We start from the raw sequence: 22,016 nt of genomic DNA on the forward strand, positions 1-22,016 counted from the left end.
GCACAGCTTTGTCCTACAAATTGTAAGCAACTGAAGGGGAAAAAATAATGGCTTCCTGTATATTTTAAAGTTCTTGATACATTATTCACATGTGTTATTGTTTCCTTGACAAAGTTATTTCTTACCTTTTGTCACAATAGCTTACAATAAATATTTGAATACATTCCCTAACTAAATCTGAAATAGCTTGAGAGTTCATTTATTACATGATCATTCTTTCTGGCCATATTTCAAATAACATATTCTTAGTAATCTCATTCAGTGAGTTATCAAACACTGATTTTTATCTGGCCATTCAACACTCTACTAAGCCTCTATTCTGATATAACTCAATCTGAACGCAAATGCATAATACTGAGCTCTTTCATTTGATTCCCTTTTGTGCAATAAGTGATAATGAACAATCTTAAGAAGAAGTTTCACATTATTTGGGGGAATAGTCTTGTATCAATTTTTAGGTTTCATTTAGGAAGTCAATAATTATTAAAACTTATAGAACTCAGATTCATATTTCATTGACAATTGAAGATATTTATATAGAAAGGAGTCTCTATAGATTTCAATGATTTCTAAAATTATTTCCCACCAGTCATGAAAAAAAAGCCCAGTAAGAGCTTAGAGCCTTGAGATCAATTCTCAGATCCAGCATAAAATGGAAAGAAAGAAAGACTAAAAAGAAAGAAGAAAAGAAAACAAGGAATAGAGGAAGAAAGAAAAAGGAATGTGACTCAAACTAGTAACTATGGTTTATTAAAATATGACCAGAAACTATAGAGTAGATGATAGTAATGGATATTTAGAAGCATGTGCAGATAGTAATAAATATTGGTTAAGTATCAATTTTATTCAAGGTAATATTTGATTCAGATTTTATTAATATCCAGTTAATTCTCTCAGCTACTCCAAAGTAGAGATTTTGAGAATCACAGTTTGAGTCCAGCATAGACAAAACATTATCTAGAACTTAACTGAAGCAATAAGCAAAGCATGCTGTTATAACCCTGTATCCTAGTTTTTGAGAGGAATAAGTAGAATAAGGCTACCCTGTACAAAACTATGAAAAATAACTAAACAATTTCTAATATAGCTGAAGCAAAAAGGAAAGAGGCATGACTCAAGTGGTAGACCAATTAACTTATAAGTGTGAGGCCATGGATTCAAACCCTATAACACTACAAAATATTTAATGATAATTAAAAAACAATTTTCCCTAAAACAAAAAGAACTCTTGGAACAGAAATGGGCAAAGACATTTAAGAAGCTACATTAAAGAAACACACTATTCTTACTGAGGATTTCAACAGGATTCCACAGGAGTGCTATTTGAAATAGATCATGAACACAGTAGAAAATGGTCACGAAGAATGTTAATTAAATGCACAAATAGACCAATATGAAAATGCACAGTGTTATGTGCAGAAATGTAGCCACCACTGTTGATTTTTCTCCCAATATCAAACCCTGGTTCCTGTTAGTTAATGAAATACTGTTGGCTCAGGAGATTTTGTGGCATCTAGGAATCAATAGCCAAAATTAGGCCAAAAGTATGGCAGAAAAAATAGAAGCAAACTGTAATGATTATTATCAATAAATCTTTTTCTTTTCTTAGGAATCAGACAAATGAAACTAAGGTCATTCTAAATGACTCTAAACTTGATGACAAACAGAAGGGCTGAAATTAGAGCAGTTTACACACAATGATTTCCAAGCCAAGGAAACACCAATCTAGAAATTTCTTGCCTCAGGAATATAAACTCTTGCTTAAGTCATTTTGGCAATATGTACTTTCACTGGTAGTAAAGCTACTTTTAAGTTATAAAACCAGATAGAGAACTCTAATTAAGAAGAAAAGCAGCCATAATTTAGCTAAAAGGATTCTGAGAAATCACATTCACCATTATGTGTTTTCTATACCTAGAGCAATGAAGCCTGGAAAGTTAAGCAGACATTACTGAGGATAGAGGTGCATCTTGTAATATTTAACAGTGAATTAATAGGTTCAACTACCAATTCACATGTTCATTGATGGCTAAATACCAAAAATATGAAAGACTGCAATAACATTTTAATTTTTCTAGATCTTTTGATTTGACTTTCTCATGCATCTACTTAATCAAACAGTTTGGTTTTCAGGGTATGACATACTCATTTCATAGCCTGGAAAGTTGAGAGACATAGATAGAAATAAATAGAAAATTTGCTTAAGATTAAGAAATCCCAGCACTGTAGATGGAGAAAGGAAGTTATTATTTTACATTTTTAATTTTATGTAAACCAAACACTATAAGCAAGCTGCTCTCTAAAAGCATGATTTCATTTTCTTACCTATCACAAATTACTAACACATTTCAGGATAAAGTATTAAAAAAGGGATTTAGAACTTCAAATTTTCCCTTTGCAAATACTATTAAAATAATATCTAACTAAATTGAACATATACATATTCAAATCCTACTGCAACAATTACAGAACTCTGATTTACATCTCTGAAACTATCATAAATTTAATCCAAAAGTTGGGTTTTATTTCCATTTGTAAGCTAGATTTTAAACCACAATGTGGCAGTCTCATATCTTTATATAATGATAAATAAATAGAGCATAATTCATGGCTTTAAATCAGTATCCATTAAAAACATCAGAGAGCATACACCCAAATCCTATTGGATATTATGACAGAGTTCCTAGAAATTGGACATGATCATTTATTTGGAATCTTTTATATGTCTATTATCTTCATAAAGTAGTCCTTGATATTTCTTCCTCTTATCCCAGTACTTCACTTGGGTTCATGCAAGTGAGAGAAGTGGTCGAGTCTAATTTAAAATGAAAGTTCTAATCTAATCTTTATACTAAATAGATGCTATCTTAAACTCCCTGATGAGGCATATGCAAACTTTAATGTGGCTGATGGCATAGTGACTTCCTCTTCTATAAATAACCCCGAGCTTCTATGTTCAGTAACTATGCATCCTAGCTAAGATCCTGAGCAGTTCAGCGATGGGCGTTCTTTCCAATCAATGTGATATACACCATATCTAGCAGTGTCTACCACTGAGCAGATGATGGGCTCATTACCTATACAACTAACATGCAACTGCTTGTCCTCCATAGATTTCTACTGCCTTGTTTGAAGTATAACTGCTATGGATTAAGTTTCCTCCAAATTATCTTCAGGTCAGACACTACAAAATGCAAAAGTTATTTAGGTCTCCAGAATTGCAGGACTACTATCTACACAGGAAAATATATCTTTACATTATGTAAGAATTAAACTTAGCCATCAAAAATAAAAAAACCTGTATTGTAAAAACTGTATTGTAACAAAGAAATGAATTAAACTTCTTACTTGAACTAAAAGAAATGTATTTGAAAGTGAAGTGAAAGATTTTGTTGTGTTTTTCCTGTATTCAAGAAAGAAATAGTCAACGGGTACATAGTTTAGTCATTGCATAAATGAGAAGACAAATTGCTTTCTAAAAAAAATTCTATCTTTCGAAAAGATCACACACATGCACACCCCCACACATACACACACTCCTCTTACAAAAATTTTGCCAAAAGCTGGTCCTGGTGGCTCATTTTCATAATAGTAACTGCTCAAAAAGCTGAGGTATGAGGCTTATTTTGTGAAATCAGATTACTTCCAGTTCTATTCATTTTCCTGCAAATATATTAATCTGATATATATATTATATAATATAAAATCTGATACACCTATGCATTTTCTTTATCCAATCATAGATTGTTGTTCACCATACTAATTCTACTACACGTTTATATAAAAATGCACATAGTACTGTGATAGAAATATGTGTATGCCTGCCTTTCTTTAGTGTTGATTGATTGCCTTTGGAAAAAATGCCCAAGTGTGGTATAGTAGAGTCTTAAGGTAAGTCCTAAACACATTGATGCAATTTTTTTTTCAATGCTGCAATTTTAACAACAAAATTTCATTGTGCTTTGATTCTTAATTAAAAAACTTTTAGTTGCAAATAACTCTGTGAAATTATTCTTGATGCTGCTCTGTCAAATTTGTATACTTTGGATATAAAACAAAAGCAATTTTATGACCAGGTTTGGCCTAGTGGTACAGTGCTTGCCTAGAATGCACAAAGACCCAAGTTTGAATCCTCGGTACTACATACATAGAAAAGCCAGAAGTAGTGCTGTGGCTGAAGTGGTAGAGTGCTAGCCTTGAAGACAAAGCCCAAGAACAGTGCCCAGGACCTGAGTTCAAGTTCCAGGACTGGCAGAACAAAAAACAAAACAAAAAAAAACTAGTAATTTGAATTTTGAGTATCTTATGTGACTCAAAAGATATAAAAGCAAGTCTTAAAAAATGAGTCCAAATGTTCACACTAATTAATTACAAAAAAGATAAGATGATACATGAGTTTATACTCTTAATGGCAAAGAAAAGAATCACAGTATTGCTTACAATAGAGCTTAGAGAAGATTGCATTTTTTTGACGTTAGTTTGGAGTGAGGATTTCCTTGCCTGTTTTTCCTAATTTAAATTTAGGAAATGGCACTGTGGCTCAAAGTGGTAAAGTGGTAGCCTGAGATGAAGAGCTCACGGACAGTGCCCAGTCCCAGAATTCAAGGCCCATGACCAAGAACAAAAACAACAATCATTTACATTTACATGTTTTCTATTTTTGTGTAGAATTAGTGGCAATATGATGACTCAATTACTGAATAAAATCTCAAACTTAATGACAAACCTGAGATGGGCCACTATAGAACAAATAACATGAGGTTTCTGACAAACTTTCATCTGCCATCAAGATGCACTAAAAAAATCAATACCATAGTAGAAGGAAGCCAAAATAATACCAATTGGTAGTAGATGAATGAGAGATATTTTGGGAACTTGCTGGTTTCATCTTAATGAATGCGAAGTGATAAATCAGGAACTAAACTGCAGGCCCCTTTGGGGAGGAAGGGTTGATAAAATAACACATTCCCTACTGTGGACAATAATAAAGGAAAGTATGAAACAAGGAGCAAGGGAGCATGAGCTCTACAGTGAATAATAATTATGGAAGAGCTTCAGGATAGAATCTTGGCTTCCTTCCCAAAGCAAGTAGCTGCACACTTTTCCCCCAGGTTGTAATTGATGGGTTTTAGCTACTGATACAGAGAATGGATAAAGTCTCCATTGTGAGAGGAAAACAAATGCTGTTAGTAAACTGTGGTGGCTACTGTTGAAAGAGAGTAGACAGCCTTTCACTTGCAAAGTGAATTTTGTCTCCATTGACTAATGTGGTTGACTTTTAGAAGAAACATGGTCCTAATTAAGGGTTAAAAGGCTCATTTCAATTTGAATTAACTTTAAATTAAAAAAGTAAAGCTCTTGGTAAATAGGGTTCTTTTAGCATTCAGAACTTTGCTCCTACACACAGGGTTACATCGCCAATTCCCAGCCATAAACACAAAGTAATAACCAGAACTGGCACTAGCAAACAGATGATTTCCTGGCCTTGGAATTCCAGAACTGACGGGGTTTATTTGCTTGTACAAGGTCATAGCAGCTGTTTATTCCAAAAAATGAGTTGCGCTCCACAATCTTACAGGAACTCTATTCTTTGCCATGTGAATAGAAGTACAAGGCAAGGCTCGAGCATTTCAATACACTGGAAGTGGCTACGTTCAGTCATTAGACCAGCCTGCAATGTGCAGCATTTACAAAATGATCAAGTGTTTCCTTCTTGTGTTCCTTCCTCTGTTCAATGAAAGAGCCCTAAGGCAAAATGCCACCACACCACTCAACATAACACCATCAATCACAATCGGGTACAGATTAAACATAGCTTAGCAACAAGAATTTTCTGTGCTAGTTGGTGTCCCATCAGATTTAGTAAGACAGGTGCCAGTAAAAATGCAACGGGTCTAGTGTACATTCACTGTAAAGAGAATGCTCAGATCCTCTGGTCCTAAACTTTGTTGTTTGGCACCTTTTCTGTTTGACATGTTTAAAGAATGGGATATCCTCAGCGTGGCACTAGCAGAAATGTAAATTCTTTGCTATCAACATATAGCATGAAATATATTCAGAGAAATAAGTAGCATGTAATGAATAGATGATAAAAGAGGAGAATGGATGAAGAGGACAGGAAGGGAAGGAAAGGAGAGGAAAGAAGGGAGGAAGAGAAGCAAAGGAGGAAATTGGGGGAGGAGAAGAGAGGGAGGACATCATTCTTATTCCATGCTGTTATGATGAATGTCATAATGCCTAGGACCCAGGTTTACATTCAGGATTTATTAACAATGAAAAAGCCCTGTGAAAGTTTTCAGAATAGTGAGAAAAGTTTTCTTACTACTACCACATCGCTGGAAATTGTTAGCAAATTGTTCCTACAGGGTCCTTGGAGAAAAGAAGTCACTTCTTTCCCTAAAGCTCTCTCTTGTGGGTGAGCTGCCCTCACCCTACTCTTAAAAGTCATTACTAGACTATGGGGGTGGGTAAGCAATCAGATAATGTAATTATCTATATAATGTAATTTTGGAAAAACAGAACTAGTGTCATCAATTTAATTTTGGAAAATACAATACAGAGTAACAGTTTGAGATAGAATTGTTTGAAAAATCGTAGAATCTCTGATTTCTAAAGGACCCATTGTAAATGAATATACACAGAACAATTCGACCTGTGTAATCTCATCTATGTAAAGATATATGCTCAATGATATCTGTCATATTAGAAAATTAGAAAGATATAATTACTTAAACTTGAAAAGTAGTTAAATGAATGATGCTATATTCATATTTTCATGAATAAATTATGCTAATGTCATGCATTTTCAAAATAGTGCTGCACATGGACAAATGCTCACAGCATGTGTTTTGCAGAAGAAAGCATGATATATATATATATATATATATAATGTGTTTCTGTTGTTAGTAATCTGCATTTTCCAATTCAGAAATGGATATAGCATTTATATAATGACAGACAATTGGAGGACTTCAAGGCAAAATTACTACATATAAACCATGAATTTCAAACATTTTAATCAATGTGTGTGTGTGTGTGTGTGTGTGTGTGTGAATTCAGCAGTGGGTACCTGTCATGAATACCTGAAGCATCTAACTAAATCTAAATGTGCATGGTGTTTGTGGAGCTAGACTCTGGATAATTATTCACTCAAGACTGTTTACACACATATTCAGATGCACAAACACACACTGATCATCCTTTTATTAGCATTTGCTCCAGTTGCACTCAGTTTCCTCTTTCTTTGTCTTTCCATTTTCTTTTTAAAAATGCAAGGTAGGAAGAAATTACAGCTGGCTTCAAGTTTTGGTGGGTGCTAATTTGAATTTCATGCATTTACTATCAAATGATTTTACCCACACTTGTAAAAAATTATAGAGAACATAGCACAGTGTTTAGAATCCAGGATTCAAATTTTAAAAAAAGAACTGTAAAAATGAGACACATGGAGCATAAACAGACAGAGTTATAAGAGGGTATCAAGACTTGCTATCTTTGTTACATTGTTAATTGTTTGCTTTCCAAAGGTGGCCATCTGGAGATGGAGATAAGGTACCATCTTTATAAGATAATAGAAATCCTTAACTTAGAGGTATTCGATGAGTTTATATTAAATTATCAATTCACATTTTGAAGAAATAGCAATTCAAATAGAAGCAGAAGGTGCCATATCAAACTCATTTTAGGAAGCTAATATCACACTCATCCCCAAACCAGGGAAAGACCCAACAATAAAACAACTACAGACCAATCTCTTCAATGAACACAGGTGCAAAGAACCGCAATAAAATACTACCCAACAGAATCCAGAAACACTATAACTCCTCTGTACATCACCTTTATAATATCAATAAATAAAATATAAAAAGTAAAAAAATAAATAGCCATTCAAATTAACTTAATTCAAACTTAATTCCACAAATTTTTCATTATTTTTTAGTTTTTGTCTTTAGTAAAATAACTGAAATGATATTATTTTATGGATGAAATCCCATGGCTTGGTTTGCATCATGTGCGATTTACACAACTGAGTTCCAGTTTATTATCAGATAACAATATCAACAAGGAGAGGTCTCCCATTTAAAAGAACTTAATATTTTCTTTATTTCAGGGCTAAGGTATTTTTGGTAAAATACAATAATGACAAATTAAAGTGAGTTAGCTCAATTCTAAGGTCTATTTTTTCATTTACTGTTGTCTTTAAGTAATTTATGGGAAGTTCAAGATAATATCTGGAACTTCTATTTAAGAAATTCCTAAATTGATTCACTAAGTGGAAATAAATGGGTTTTATAACAAACTCATATTTAAAATCTTCCCAAATAAATATTCAAAGATTAGTAGAATTTATAGCTGAGCAAGCTAGACCTTAAACTAGCCATCATTTCAGAAACTATCAAAAAAGGTGTTCATAATTCCATTGAATTGCAAGTTTATAGTATTATTTCAATTTATATAAAATGAATTTCATCTTAATTCAGTAGAAAAACTATATTCCTTTTTCTAAACAAAGTTTTTCAAGGCTGAGGTTTTTTGTTGTTGTTGTTGTTGTTGTTGTTTTTCTGCCAGTCCTGGGCTTGAGCACTGTCCTTGGACTTTCTCAAGGCTATAGCTCTACCAATTGAGCCTCTGCACCACTTCCAGTTTTTTTCTATGTATGTGGTGCCTAGAAATCACACCTAGGTCTTCATGCACGCTAGGCAAGCACTCTACTGCTAGGCCAAACTCCCAGCCCCAAGGCAGAGTTTTATGGCTCATGCCTGTAATTCTAATTTATCTTGAGTTAGAAATCAAGAGAATTGCAGACTGATGTCAGCTTGGAAGTCTCTTTCAAAAAAAAGTAAAGCTGAAATTTCTGAGGGTAGGGTTCACCTGGTAGAGTACCTGCCTCAGAAGTGTGTGAGCACAATATTGTGCTCCAGTACACCACTATTATTTCCAGGGCAAAATTAGGTTCTGTGACATTTCAAGTGTGTCAAAATGAAAAAAAAAAAAAAAGAGTGTCCTTTTCTAATTAACATGCAACTTTTAAAACAATTAAAGGAATGTCTTGGGAAGGTATTAAAACAACGTGGTCTTTGTGATATGCTATCAACACATTCACATTCTTTAAAGTGGCATTGAGATGAAGACAATTATCTTTATAATTATGATATCCTAGAACTGAGCATTTAACTTGAGAAATTATACTTCAATAAAAAGGATAAAGTTTAAAGTCATGCAAGAGGAGAAAATTAAAGGGATGAGACAATAGAACCATGAGAAAATAGCATAAAAGAAAGATTAAAATATTCCACTTATTTTTGGCATTCCAAAGAACTAGGACATATAAGAATTTGGAACACAATTGAGAAGACAATAATAGAAATGATGTGAAACCTGGTGTCAGTGACTCATGCCTGTAATCCTATCTACTCAGGAGGTTTTAATCTGAGGACTGTGATTCAAAGCTAGCCTAGGCAGGAAAATTGGAGAGATTCTTATCTCCAATTAATCATCAGAAAACCAGAAATGGTGCTTTGGCTCAAATAGTAGATCACTAGCCTTGAGCAAAAAAGCTCAGGATCAGTACTCAGCCCTTGAGTTCAAGCCCAATGACCAACAAATTAAACAAGAAAAAAAAAAGCAGAACAACAACCACAAAAAAGAGATGTCTGATGGCTTTGCTCCCCTTATGTGATCAATTTATACAACCTCAGATTTGGTACAATGTTGCTGTCTTAAAAGGCACAGAGTGTGAGGGTATCCTCATGCTAAAATTGGAATAACTTGACTATATGTGTTTGTATAAGAGAATTCATGATGTTTTTGTCACTTGAATTGCCATGCTACTAAACTTGGAATATTTTAAATTAGATTATAAAAGGCAAGAGGCAAATACATCTCCGACTGAATAGTAATATTTGTGGTTTTTATTCTTGCTAACCTTAAAGTGAGCGTTATTTTCTCTGGTATGTACAAACAATTGAAGGTTTGAGGTAATATACTAACAACAATAATTCAGAAGACTGGAAGGGTGAGTATTTGGATGAGACCTTTGAGATAGAAAAAAGTTAAAAAGTATAATAAATTAAAAGAAAGAATGGAGATAGAACGCAGGATACATGAGCCTCAAATTAATTTGGAGGCATATGGACCAATTAGAACATGAGCACCTGGGAAATTATATATTAAGGGCTTGTTTTAATACATTAAGTGTTGCTGGAAGTGATTGAAAGGTTTCATGCATGAACTACACCATAATCAGATTTACATTTCAAAGGTTCCTTCTTGCTCCTATGGGGAAAGCGCATTGAACTGAGTGAGGAATGCAACAGATGGGAAACTGCTGAACAATTCACGTCAGAAATAATGTGGCATAGGTAGAAAATGAATATGGTCATTCATTCATTTGGGGTACATTTTGTGTAAAATATTGATAAGTCCAGAAAAGCATGAAGTTTGACATCAAAAAACAGGTAGTTATCTGAAGCAAGAGATGTGTTTATGTGACTGTCAGAATTATCTCATACCATATATACGGTGTATGTATATATTATATTTATGTCATATATGTATTTAATTCCATATTTAAATACAAATATATATGGATGTCATAAATAAATATGTCATATATAATGACCTAAATATATTTGACATACATACATATCATCATACAATAAACCACAAATATATACAATGTTATTCATGAATACATCTCAATAAAGCTGGTAGAAATAAATTCATACAATCTCTGGAGAAAAGACTGGTATCTAAACTTTTTTGAGCAGTTGGGTAATTTCCTTAATTCTTGATTTCAGGAAAGTATCGAAATAAAAGTGATAACATAGGAGTAATGGTTTAGATATGCTGCTTTGACATTTTCAACTGAAATACTAGCAGAAAATTTGTTATGGGAAATTGTGAGGCACTTCTAATATTTGCACTGGAAGGGAAAATACTAATTGTAATGTATTCATGTAAGAGAAAATGGCAGTCTTCCTTTTTGTCACATAGGCTTTTTTTGTTGACAGCAAGCAGTTTGTTAGCACAAATATGGATCTTCAGACAAACACAATCAAGTCATAAATAGCTTTTAATAAAATCATATTTGTGAAATTGGCCACGTTAGAGAATCAAGGTGTCTTTTATGAATATAGCAATAAATTATGCTAGAATGCTGAATTTTATTTCCACATGAACTGGATAGTTGGCTCCAAAGACAGATAGCTTGTGCTGCATGAACTCTATCAAACATCATTTTATGGTCAGGCACTGGTGGCTCACACCTGCAATTCTAACTATTCAGGAGGCAGAGGATCACCATTCAAAGCCAGCCCAGGCAAGAAAGTCTGAAAGACTGTCATCTCCATCTAACCACCTCAAAGACCAGAAGTAGAGCTCTGGCTCAAGTGGTAGATTGCTAACTTTGAGCAGGAGCTCAGAACCTCTGAGTGCAAGTTCACAAGATCCAAGAGCAAGTTTCAGGACCAGCACAAACCCACAGTAAAAGGATCGTTTTCTTTTTTGTTATTGTTGTGAATATATACTATTTATGACAAAGTAGAAAAAGATTCATCATTGGCAGATCAAAAACATTTGAATACCCTTGGGCAACAGCTTAAAGTAAAATTTCAGGGCTGATAGACTGTTAGGAGATATTACTCCAATGGGCAAGGTTTAATAGCAACACAGGTTCAAACTATTCTATTACAAATCTTGATGCAGGGGAAAAGAGAGCATGGACGAGTGGTAGCATGCAGGAAGACCCAGGTTCGATATCTAGGTACCACATCCATAGAAAATGCTGGAAGCAGTGCCACGGTTCAAGTGATAAAGCTCTAACCTTGAGAAAGCCCAAGGACAGTGCTCAGGCCCTGAGTTCAAGTCCCAGAACTGGTATAAAAAAATTCTTGATGCAGCCCATTTGCAGCTATTTAACCACAAAAGTTTCAAAGGCCCTACAGAACTGAGGTTCACAAAATGGATACAAAAGAACCCTAACTAGATTTCTTGAGAATTAAATGTTAGTGTAAGTTTTACCTATATGTTAAAATTGAACAATATTAATTAATTAATTGGATGTTTGAATCATCCTTACAATTATTTCTCAAATCTATGACATTGATATGTCAATACATATAAGAAAATTTAAAACCCATTTACTTTTCATAGCTTTCTCCTTTTAGACCTACAGTGAATATTTATTTCTCCCTGGAATATTATAATATAGTCATTCTTTGTTAAAAAATATATATGGATATTCTTGCTTGTAAGAAGAAATACATAAAGAACAACATATTTTCCAGTTCTATTTTGCTCAATACTCAACAACTCCAACTATCTTTTTGTGCCTTATGAGATTTTCATTGATATTTAATTTCAATATAACTTCTTGCTAAAAACACAGGTAAACTAGAGCAATTCTTTCCATTTGGTTGATTTTTTCATCCGGTCATATTAAATCCACTATCATCTTTATTGTCTCCTAAAACTAATGTATTTATTCTAAGAGCTGAAGTTGAATAGATTTGCTCTGAGCTAACTGATATGATTACCCCTGACTTTGTGTCTTGAAGCCTCCACTTCTTCATTTACATTAACTCTTCCAAATCTTAATATGGTCACATTTTATTTCTGAGGCTGCCACGTGCACCAGCAAACACTTCCAGACTTGGCCGCTGTCCTTGGACATCTTGCCTCACTTCTGGGAGAAGACTTCTTTTACTACATTTTAAAATATTTGTGCCTTTGAAATTCCCAAGTTTTCTGAATCATTTCTCAGTAAGTACACAGTTTTTGCTAAAGAAATACTGATCCTTTCAGCTTTCAGTTTCTTGTCCTATCATGTTGGCACTGACCAATTTCTCCTCTGTGTGATGATTTTTCTGGCAGCTAAGGATAAGTAAAAGGCTAAAACTATTACTCCAAATCCAGGGCAAAGTTTCTAGATGACAGACGTTTACACATGGCAAGAATTGGCAGGCTCTTTTTAGTGATGCCATTATTTCCAAAGACTCAATAGATAATTACATAATTCTTTGGTGCCAAATACAAAAGTCTCTTGAATATGATAAGTGTATACTCATGTGTGTATCTCTGGGGGTGTTAAATGATCTTTTCTGATGATGTAGATTTCTATAAGTAGTATGTGCCAACTAAAATTCTATACTTGCCTCAACTGCAGCTTACAAAACTGTAAGAAATCTGCCCTAGTGTACATAAGGTCTTATATATTTAAACCCTCTCAAAAAATATGCATCAATATCTAAATAACATAAATCCTGGAGCCTCATCTTGGATTTTTTTTAGCAAATTTCCATCTAGAACCTTCATAATATTGATAAAATGATATTTAACTAAACTACCTCTGCTTTTTATTTATCAAAAGTAGCAAGATATTCTGATTGTTACTGAGAAGGCATTGATTAGCTTAATGTGTACAGATTTAATTTCCTACTGAATACCTGTTTTTATACTTCTAAACCTGCTTCTTTGTCTCTACTGGTTTCTAAGCCTAGGCTTTAGTCTTTCCTGTTTCCTCTCCACTTTTCTGTTTATTCACATGTATTAATAAGGCAGAAGTTGTCCAGACTTACAGGGAATCATCAATTGAGGAGAGTCCGGTGGAGCTCTCGTAGACAGCACACATTTCAAAGTAGTATTGTATCCACAGTCTGAAAATAACCTATTGAAGTAGTAGCAGGACATCTTTTGAGACTAAAAGATATAATTGGCTGGAACTGTAGGCACAGCATCTGTACTGAAGTTTGTTCTTGAGATTGGGAGGCAGAAGACCAGTGCTCTACTTCTGATCAGTACTATGCTGAGTACTGTTACACATTGTGAGAATTCAACGGGATCCCAGGTTGGCTTGACACCAAAGTTCTCTCTGCCTCACCTACTACCAGCATTATACAGACAGCATAGAATCATAGAAAAAGCTAACAAATTGCTCCTGGATTAGTTTAATCTGCTATACATGTGCTTTTGATAAGATTTGACTCCAAACACACATGTGGAATAGAATGAATTCATATGACAGTGATAAGAATTTCCTAGTGGAGAAGTAGAAGCAAGAGAATTTTGACATCTCGCCTCCAAATAATTTATGTTATGTAACACTCCTTCTTCTATAATGTCTTATAGATATGAGATTGATTCTTAAGTAGATAAGAGGCCATTGATTATTAGGAATCATTTATAGGTTTTACTTCACAGGGAAATGTATAGTGAATATTCATAGAGATAGATCATTAATAACTTGTCTAGGAATACAGTTGCCTTTTAGTTAATAGTAGCATTTTGAATGTTGAAATGTAAATTTTTCAGTCATGTGAGATTTTTAAGTAGTTGTAGGAGTCGCCACTTATTAAAGAAGTTTATAAATAAAATGTATCTGGATCTACATCACCCCTTTCAACATTCTCACCATCGCTCTCCAATCCACCCCTTTCTTTACTTTTCTTAATTTTGTAGGCTATGCATTGAATTCACACCTGCATCCTTCCCCTCTTCTTCTTTTCATTTTCCTCCTCTTCCCTGCACCTTACCCACCCCCTTCCAAGTACCCTTTTCTTGGTGTTTATTTTGACTTTGCATTTCTAAGAATTATACTATTTGAGCTCTCCCTTGATGCTACTATAGTTCAGTAAATACATTCATGTATAGTTGTGACAATGTATACTTACATAAATTAATAGTTCCTTAATGTCTGATATTTGCTAACTAAGACTATATGTAGAAAACATAGTTAAGTTCAAGCAAAACTTGTGTGCTACTGCATGTCTCAATAAAAATCTATGGGATTCCTTTATTTAAAAATCCTGTATCTGAGAATAGACTTCCTTATCTACTTAGCATTGGTCTCCCAGGAGTAGAGCATGTTACAAAATGGTTCAGTGATTACACTGGAGAATATGTTTCCCCTAAAGCAAAGATAAAAATCCCTGTAGTCACCTTTCGTTTCTTATCTCTAGTGCCTCTTTCATTTGCTGAATTTCTATTCCTCTGTGTGAACTATAACTTGAAAATTAAACACCTTTGGGACCCCAGGGAATAGCATGCAATGAACACTATTCTGACCACAGCTGGAGTGCATGGAAAGGCTTGCTGAACCAGATGCAGTGAAGGCTGGGCATCATGGGGTGAGGACAGCAGGGAGCTGGCATTTCCATCTGGTTTCCCTATTATTTTATTGCTATTTTCTACTTCTGTCCCGTGTACATGTATTTAGACCTTTTCTCTAAACATTAATCAGATTAGTCACACATCACTAGGAATAAAACAAATGATTTACACTAGAAATATGCAATTTTTTTCAATGTGAGAAATTTCCCCACAGTCAGAATTCTGATTATTTTGAACTACATCCATTGCTTAAATACATAATTGTATAACAACTGAATAACTTGTTATTTAAGTATGTATATGTCACTACTGATTATGAATGTTTTAAATTCTTTTTCACAAGTATTCATAGAAAGCATATTAAATATAAGATGTCATACAGTGTGATTCTACTGAAAGCCACTAATAGCCTTTAATTTACATGAAAGCTTGGATCTGAAAGAGAAGGAACTGGCATCAGTTTAGGCAACTTGAGGCCCGTGGTTTTGCTCAGGCTTCTCTCCTCATAGAACAGGAAAATATTTCTACTTTGCACTGATTTTTTTTATGGATAATGTCATTGTGCTTAATCTCTATACACTGCTTTCTCTCCATCTTGACCACTTTGCCTCTCCCTATGTGTCCCTGTGCATTATAATTTTAACCATTATGTATTGTCTAGTACTCTGTATTTTCATTATTTCTGTGTTGTCTATTGGCCCTACTCATTGAGAAGAAAACTCCTAGCATAAATATCTTTGAATAATATGTGACTTAGTATGTTCTAATGTACAGTTGAAAGAAAGTTTATTGAGGGAAATTAGCTGCAAAGCAAACGCAGAACACACATGTGGTGTAGGTATAAGTGTACAGTTATAATATCAAATATCTACGTCAGTGTTGAGTACTTTCTAAGGCTCTCCTCTCCCATCTTCTCACATGCCGTTCTCCTTAAAATTTTAGGGATGAGTGGATAGAAGGAGACAGAGAAAGGAGAAATGGCACTTGTGAGGAGACATTCCAAACTTATCTTTGTTTGGGAAACTAGCTAGAGAAGGATATCTAGAAGAAATAGTAGGTGATAAAAGGGATATAGAAATATTAGAAGTCAATAATTGCAATGAAAGCATTACCATCAGAAATATAGACAGTAAAATATGGTAAGTGTGAGAAATGTGGGTAGTGGTAAGTAATTCATTTTTTAACATAAAACTAGTTGACTCTCAACATTTATTATTTCTCAGAGGAGGGTGAGTCTATAATTCTAATTGCAAAAAAATTTTAATAATTTAAATTACTGTGTATTTTATAACTATTTCTACCATTTCAAAGCTGTAATTTTGTGTTTTTTCCCATGTATAGATTCTGCGTAGCATCTCCTCAATCAAAATTCCCAAATTACAGAGGAATATAGACCCCTGCTTGTAAGTAAAATAATTTTAGCAATATCTTTCACTATTATGTACTTTTAAATATCAAACTTGGCTAACATTTGATCTTTTGTGTGCAAGCTAATAGCTTACCTGATATTTCTAGGCACATGAATGAGGCAGGGGTATGTAGAGAAAGTCTAAGGAAAGCCATAATATACAGTGGAAAATGATCTGACATAAAAACAGCCAGAAAGAAGGTGGATTGGGTAGAAAACAGAAACTATGATTGTACAAGTTCTCTCAATGAAAACATCAAGTCAGATGATGATGAGATTGCAAAGAAAAATAACTTCCTTAATAGTTGTTAATTAAACCACAAATTATATCTTTACATCTCATTGCAGGAAGAGAACTGTAAGTTTTCTACTCACTACAGAAAATGTGATTTCCGTTCATTAAAAGTATGGTTTTATAAAATACCACTTCAAGTCATTATAGTCTTTTATAACCAAGTCATATTGTAAAATACGATGTTATAAAAATCAATAATAATATATTCATTTGATCCAAGATTTCCCCAAATTGATTCTGACTGGGTCATGGTAGTTGGCTGATGTAAGGAATGCGAGTAATATACTACAGTATTGATGCCTGTCAAATAACGGAAATTGTTACAAATTAATTCTTCCCTAACCTAATTAACCCCGTGTGCAATGTTATATGCATTCCAGAGGAGCACTGTTTTACTCTTGTCATAAAACTACAAAAGACAATATCGAAGACAATATTTCAATCCATGAAATTACCTTTCAAACCATTTAGAAATCTCAAAGAATATTTCTTATGAAGAAGCAAGGCACAAGAAGATGCTACTTTATTTATTTGATTTTTTTGATATAATGCAAAATGTTCTCTAATATTTTTAATGACAAAATGATTTTACAACAATATTTGTTCAGTTTTTTTCTATATTTAATGGTTATAGTATTCTATATTTAATGGTTACAAAATGCTTACATTATGATAACATGTATACTTATGGAGTAGGAAGTAAGGAATCCTTAGATAGGATGTTACAGTGCATAAATTATTGATTATTTCTAAAGCACTATATCATTCTGACTTTTCCAGCTAATAAAAATCAGGACACACACACACACACACACACACACAGACACAGACACACATACATAGATATAATGTATGTGGTTAGGATTTGCTTTTATGAAATCAGTACATAGGTTGTAAATTGATTTTATTATATTTTGTATCTCTCTTTTGTGGTATTTTGTGATTTTATGATATTTTTGTATCTCTTTGCATCTCCCTGCGTGCATCTTTCCCCAGTATTTGTCAGTCATGTTGGGCACTTTCCACTGGGACTAAATTTTAACATATCATATCTGAAATTTTCCTTCTCCAAATCTGTTATCTGCCCACATCAATATTTATTAGTCTTTTCCTTCTTACTAGTGGAGAACACTAAGCATTCCTCCTAGTTTGCTTGTCTGTGAATAACAAAAGAAATAGCAATTCAAAGCAGAAATCTCATTGTACAGACATTTTGAACTGTTTCAATCTGATTTCCCATGACCTTCATTTGATGTCACTTTGCAACAGTGTTTCCTTAACTTTGGCCACACTTTCTATTTTCTGATTGTAGATTACTATTTGTCTAAGTACATTTTAAAAGGAGCATCACTGTGAATGATAGCCATAAAAGCATGGTATGATAAGCTGGGTCTCAGGGAGAACCAAGGCTTCCCAATGTGTAGGGGATCATATAGTTGTTATTCAACCTTTGTAAATTTAGTTTCACACACACACACACACACACACACACACACACAGCCAAGGGATGTTAGTACACACCTCTAATCCCTGTGCTCAAGGAGTGAAGTAAAAAGATTACAATTTGAAGTCTATTTGAATACCTAGTGAGACTGGCTAAAAATAAAAAAAAAATTAATTCTGTTGCAAAGTGGGGTTGTGGCTGTTGAGAAAGCCATATTTAAAACTTAGCTATACATAAACCCATCCTTTTCTACCACAACAAAGTTATTTGTTAAAGAGAGATTTTATTGTTAAGCAATCATTACATTTCACAATTGATAACACCTATGGAATTTTGACATTTTCCATGAGATTGTTTTATGGTTAACTAGTGATCAAATGTGTTAGAAATGTAATAATTTCAATCTGGAATTGCAGATCATCTAGCATAAAGCTGAAACATACTTTAAAGTGAATATTTACTTTCCAAATCAAGGACAACAAAAAGCAAGGATTGTAGTTTACCTCTATGCTAAAATGTAAGGAAAATGATAAAATGATACACATGTGTTATATATATATATATATATATATATATATACGTATATACACATACATATATAAAATATTTATGGAGGGAGTGGAAAGAAACCAAAAAAGAAGGGAGAGAAAAAGATCTACACATATCAGTTGTCAAGAGAAATTAGTGAAATATCATGTCTAATAACAGCTAATGTGAACCAATGCCCTACTGATTGGAATGGCATTGATGCTGTGGCCTGTTGTTCTTGATACCCCAGTAGAAGATCAAAGCTTCTTTCCTAGTGATAAAGCTGGCAACATGGATGGGAAATAATGCCAGAGAGATTGATTAAGTGTTAACATTCCCACCTGGTGCCATGAAACTAGCACATAACATCCATAATTCAGGGTGATTTTCTCCTCCTGAGCTTATTTTTGTGCCAGCTATAATATCTGACACACTTAGTACCGACAATCACTTTTTCTTGTTTAATATCTCCCAGGCAAGAAGAAGGTTATAGGAAGACTTCCCTTTCTGTCTGCTCCCTTTCAAGAAATTCATGTCACATGAATCCTACACATCAAAAGTATTTCAAGTGGACACAAAACTATAGCTCATCTATTTTTTCCTGTCTCCCTTTATAGATTGACAGACACTGCAATAAATCTGTCCCCTGACTGACAAAAACTTCCATGGGCACATCTTCCTTAGGATGGTATTTTTTGATGTATATTCATAAGGAATATTCAAGTAGAAAATGAAGTTCTGAAAAGAGAAAATTCCTTTTGTCTCAAATTGTGTCTCATCCATCGGCATTAGACTTGTTGGCACCGACCATTTTAATGCCATTAGACTTTCTCCATGAAGCTACCTGCAAGGCAAATCCAGGGTGAAGTATGGTAAGAAGGAAAACTTGCCAGAACTGCTTTGCTTAGCTGGGTAGAAGACAACACTGGTTTTTAATTCTTTGATCCTTTATTTTTTTAAAAGATATTTCACTGGTTTCAAGCACCTAAATTAAGAGACACTGAAATTAATTCAATCTTATGAAAGCGTCTCCTGAATAAGATTAAATATCATTGCTAAAACAGATCAATGGTAACACATTTCTGTGAGCTCCTATTATCCATGGGAAAAATAGTTTTGTTTTTTTTTTTTAAATTCCTGAAGGTGCACTCAAGAGTTTTTGCCCACTGAACTCTGAACTGTACCACTCATTTCAAATGTCTCACTACACATTATAACAATTCACAAAGCCTGCTTCCCAATTACTGGCCTACTCATGTCTATCTTATTAGCATAAAATTCTGTTATATTACATTTTAGCAAGGTAAAATTGAAGTAAGAATAGGGATTTCTTTAAAAACACATTCACACATACTAAACAAAGCCAATGTGTATATATGGCAATATGTGGATATTAAATATATGTACATGCACACATACACACGGGCATTCTCTCTCTCTCTCTTTCTTTCTTTCACACACACACACACACACACACACACACACACACGCACACACACACATACACACAAAGCGTTGTTCTCCTAAAAAGACTGCCATCAGGGAGTAATTTTCTGGGTGTATCCAAGTGATGTAATGATGTAGCAGGTATTTCTGTTACTAATTTATAAGATTTTAGTCAAGCTTTATGGTCCATTTAAAAGCACTATGTTTATATTTTGTAAGCTGCCATGTAGGTGCCAGATAGTTGAATGTGTCTTATGTTACGGATGAGGTCACCATTAAGAAGCATGCTGAGAACAGCAGGACCATCATCAGACTCTAGAAATGAGGCAGCCATCAAATCGTGGCTCTTCATTTCTCTTCTTTTTTATTTATTTCTAGGAGCTTTCACTCTGTCAATAGTGGGCTTTAGATCTTTGATTAACATGCTATAAATTGTTTTACATTCTGTCAACACTGTTTCCCTGTATAATAAGAATTTTTCCTGGATAAATTATTTTATTCATTCTCAGATGATTATCATAGTTCATAGAACAAATTAGTAAAATACTTTAAGAACCATCATAAAACAAAGGACAGTAAAAATGCTCAATTAGAAAGTACATTAAGAGAAAAGACGGTTTTGGTTTAGGCTTAAAAGTGAATTTGATGGGGACAAAAACGTAAAAAGTGGTATCAATGTGTGAGAAGTAATGCACCCACTACCTGGCGAATGTAACTGTAACCCCTCTATACATTATCCCAACAATTAAAAACTTTTTTAAAAAAAGAATTTGACTATGTGCTGATAATTTTATGGTGAGGGAGACAACTGTGACAATTAAAATTTGAATTTTTGGTGTAAGATTTGAGGTATGAAATTAAAAAAAGAACATAATTCATATGAAATCTTCTGGGAGAGTACATTTTCCAAATATTAATAAATGAACAAATGAAGTGGTAAAATGTAAAGTAACATGAAGAACAATTATATACATATATACATATCTGTATGCACATATAAAATAAAATTAATAATGAAGTCAGCTTAATTTTGACTTGATAAAACCATAAAGTTGCACTTTGAATTCTAACAAGTATAATTTTTAATTGTATTTTATTGTCAGGATAATGTATAGAGGGGTTACAGTTATATTTGTCAGGTAATGGGTGCATTACTTCTTGAAACTTGATGCCTCTTATCATGTTTTGCCCCTTTGTCTCCCCTCACTTCTCAATCATTTTGTTTTATCTCTTCCCTTCCCTATTTCAAATAAACAAATAAACATATATGATCTCTATATCGTAACAAAGTCAGATAGAGTAACCACATGAGATAAAACATAAGTGGAAGAAAAAGAAAATAAATAGCATCACATAATACACTAAGAACAATCATAAAGATAAACGACTTGTTTCCATATCCTAGAGTTCAGTTCATTTAGTCTCATCCTTTTGACCATATGTACATAGTTTTTGAGCTATTGTGATCCTTTACTAGGAGAATCCTAGATGTGACAAGTAAATTTATATCACAAAAGTCTAAACCTCTTATGATTAAGAGAATACTTGATTTTTGTTGTTAGAAACATTAAACAACAGTAATTGATGGACTTTTAATTTCTAGAATGACAATAACAACTGGGTAAAAATCATTGGATTTTTTTCCTGTTACATTTACCCTTATAGATTTTCTTCCTCAAATTATTTAATGGTATTATCACCTATAAGATGGATGTGATTATTTATTTACTTGCCTTTCAGGTTACAACAATGAAAGCATTAGCCTGAGAAGAAGTAAACTTACGAAA

The 22,016-nt window shown here is 33.6% G+C and overlaps 1 protein-coding gene across 3 annotated transcripts in view; it reads right to left on the reverse strand.

Moving 5' to 3' along the window:
• The window catches only part of Epha3 (EPH receptor A3), a 295,261-nt gene that overhangs the window by 116,597 nt on the left and 156,648 nt on the right, over window positions 1-22,016 (reverse strand). The window lies entirely within an intron of this gene.

Source organism: Megascapheus bottae, chromosome 1 (genome assembly GCF_031878675.1).
Source record: "Megascapheus bottae isolate mThoBot1 chromosome 1, mThoBot2.hap1, whole genome shotgun sequence".
In the NCBI taxonomy this organism is placed as follows: domain Eukaryota; kingdom Metazoa; phylum Chordata; class Mammalia; order Rodentia; family Geomyidae; genus Megascapheus; species Megascapheus bottae.